Source organism: Carassius gibelio, chromosome B22 (genome assembly GCF_023724105.1).
Source record: "Carassius gibelio isolate Cgi1373 ecotype wild population from Czech Republic chromosome B22, carGib1.2-hapl.c, whole genome shotgun sequence".
NCBI lineage: Eukaryota > Metazoa > Chordata > Actinopteri > Cypriniformes > Cyprinidae > Carassius > Carassius gibelio.
Genome location: NC_068417.1, coordinates 41,012,334 through 41,014,833, shown reverse-complemented (window position 1 = coordinate 41,014,833; position 2,500 = coordinate 41,012,334). Strand labels below are relative to the sequence as shown.

General features: G+C 40.0%; 4 non-coding genes across 4 annotated transcripts in view; all 4 read right to left on the bottom strand.

The window, feature by feature from the left end:
- Nucleotides 1–640: 640 nt before the first annotated feature.
- On the bottom strand, nucleotides 641–759 carry LOC127999598 (5S ribosomal RNA). The gene has a single exon (XR_008172411.1). It is a non-coding gene; the product is annotated as a 5S ribosomal RNA (ribosomal RNA).
- A 515-nt stretch (nucleotides 760–1,274) lies between these two features.
- On the bottom strand, nucleotides 1,275–1,393 carry LOC127996120 (5S ribosomal RNA). The gene has a single exon (XR_008169037.1). It is a non-coding gene; the product is annotated as a 5S ribosomal RNA (ribosomal RNA).
- Nucleotides 1,394–1,754: 361 nt separating this feature from the next.
- Nucleotides 1,755–1,873, bottom strand: LOC127999597 (5S ribosomal RNA). Its single transcript, XR_008172410.1, has one exon. It is a non-coding gene; the product is annotated as a 5S ribosomal RNA (ribosomal RNA).
- Nucleotides 1,874–2,388: 515 nt separating this feature from the next.
- LOC127996119 (5S ribosomal RNA) overlaps nucleotides 2,389–2,500 on the bottom strand; it is a 119-nt gene continuing 7 nt past the window's right edge. The window contains exon 1 of the ribosomal RNA XR_008169036.1: nucleotides 2,389–2,500. This exon is cut by the window's right edge and continues 7 nt beyond it. This is a non-coding gene — a ribosomal RNA (5S ribosomal RNA).

Below are 2,500 nucleotides of genomic sequence, written 5' to 3'. Positions count from 1 at the left end.
ATTATATACTAAGTGAAAAATGTCCAAAAAGCTTACAGCACCTGGTATTCAATCAATCAATCAATCACCTTTATTTATATAGTGCTTTAAACAAAATACATTGCGTCAAAGCACTGAACAACATTCATTAGGAAAACAGTGTCTCAATAATGCAAAATTATAATTAAAGGCAGTATATTCCCAGGCAGTCTCCCATCCATGTACTAAACAGGCCCAAACCTGCTTAGCTTCCGAGATCAGACGAGATCAGGCATAGCCAGGTTGGTATGGCCGTAAGCGAAGTCTGCTGCAAAGAGAGGGCTATTTAAAGACCAGCCAATCTTATCGCCAGTACATTATATAAGTAGGAAAGAAAACCCAAAAGCTTAAAGCACCTGGTATTCTTAGGCAGTCTCTCATCAAAGTACTAACCAGACCTAAACCTGCTAAGATTCAGAGATCGGGCATTGACTCTTTTTTTTTTTTATGAAAGATTATTATATAATTCGTGAACTTTTCCAAAAAGATTAAAACACCTGGTATTCCCAGGCAGTCTCCTATCCATGTACTAAGCAGGCCCAAACCTGCTAATATTCAGAGATCAGGCATTGACTCTATTTTTTGGCAAAATTATTATATACTAAGTGAAAAATGTCCAAAAAGCTTACAGCACCTGGTATTCCCAGGCGGTCTCCCATCCAAGTACTAACCAGGCCCAAACCTGCTTAGCTTCCGAGATCAGACGAGATCCGGCATAGCCAGGTTGGTATGGCCGTAAGCGAAGTCTGCTGCAAAGAGAGGGCTATTTAAAGACCAGCCAATCTTATCGCCAGTACATTATTTAAGTAGGAAAGAAAACCCAAAAGCTTAAAGCACCTGGTATTCCTAGGCAGTCTCTCATCAAAGTACTAACCAGACCTAAACCTGCCAAGATTCAGAGATCGGGCATTGACTCTTTTTTTTTTTTTTTTTTTTTTTTTTTAAATGAAAGATTATTATATAATTCGTGAAATTTTCCAAAAAGATTAAAGCACCTGGTATTCCCAGGCAGTCTCCCATCCATGTACTAACCAGGCCCAAACCTGCAAATATTCAGAGATCGGGCATTGACTCTATTTTTTGGCAAAATTATTATATACTAAGTGAAAAATGTCCAAAAAGCTTACAGCACCTGGTATTCCCAGGCAGTCTCCCATCCATGTACTAACCAGGCCCAAACCTGCTAATATTCAGAGATTGGCATTGACTCTATTTTTTGGCAAAATTATTATATACTAAGTGAAAAATTTCCAAAAAGCTTACAGCACCTGGTATTCCCAGGCGGTCTCCCATCCAAGTACTAACCAGGCCCAAACCTGCTTAGCTTCCGAGATCAGACGAGATCGGGCATAGCCAGGATGGTATGGCCGTAAGCGAAGTCTGCTGCAAAGAGAGGGCTATTTAAAGATCAGCCAATCTTATCGCCAGTACATTATATAAGTAGGAATGAAAACCCAAAAGCTTAAAGCACCTGGTATTCCTAGGCAGTCTCTCATCAAAGTACTAATCAGACCTAAACCTGCTAAGATTCAGAGATCGGGCATTGACTCTTTTTTTTTTTATGAAAGATTATTATATAATTCGTGAACTTTTCCAAAAAGATTAAAACACCTGGTATTCCCAGGCAGTCTCCTATCCATGTACTAAGCAGGCCCAAACCTGCTAATATTCAGAGATCAGGCATTGACTCTATTTTTTGGCAAAATTATTATATACTAAGTGAAAAATGTCCAAAAAGCTTACAGCACCTGGTATTCCCAGGCGGTCTCCCATCCAAGTACTAACCAGGCCCAAACCTGCTTAGCTTCCGAGATCAGACGAGATCCGGCATAGCCAGGTTGGTATGGCCGTAAGCGAAGTCTGCTGCAAAGAGAGGGCTATTTAAAGACCAGCCAATCTTATCGCCAGTACATTATTTAAGTAGGAAAGAAAACCCAAAAGCTTAAAGCACCTGGTATTCCTAGGCAGTCTCTCATCAAAGTACTAACCAGACCTAAACCTGCCAAGATTCAGAGATCGGGCATTGACTCTTTTTTTTTTTTTTTTTTTTTTTTTTTAAATGAAAGATTATTATATAATTCGTGAAATTTTCCAAAAAGATTAAACCACCTGGTATTCCCAGGCAGTCTCCCATCCATGTACTAACCAGGCCCAAACCTGCAAATATTCAGAGATCGGGCATTGACTCTATTTTTTGGCAAAATTATTATATACTAAGTGAAAAATGTCCAAAAAGCTTACAGCACCTGGTATTCCCAGGCAGTCTCCCATCCATGTACTAACCAGGCCCAAACCTGCTAATATTCAGAGATTGGCATTGACTCTATTTTTTGGCAAAATTATTATATACTAAGTGAAAAATTTCCAAAAAGCTTACAGCACCTGGTATTCCCAGGCGGTCTCCCATCCAAGTACTAACCAGGCCCAAACCTGCTTAGCTTCCGAGATCAGACGAGATCGGGCATAGCCAGGATGGTATGGC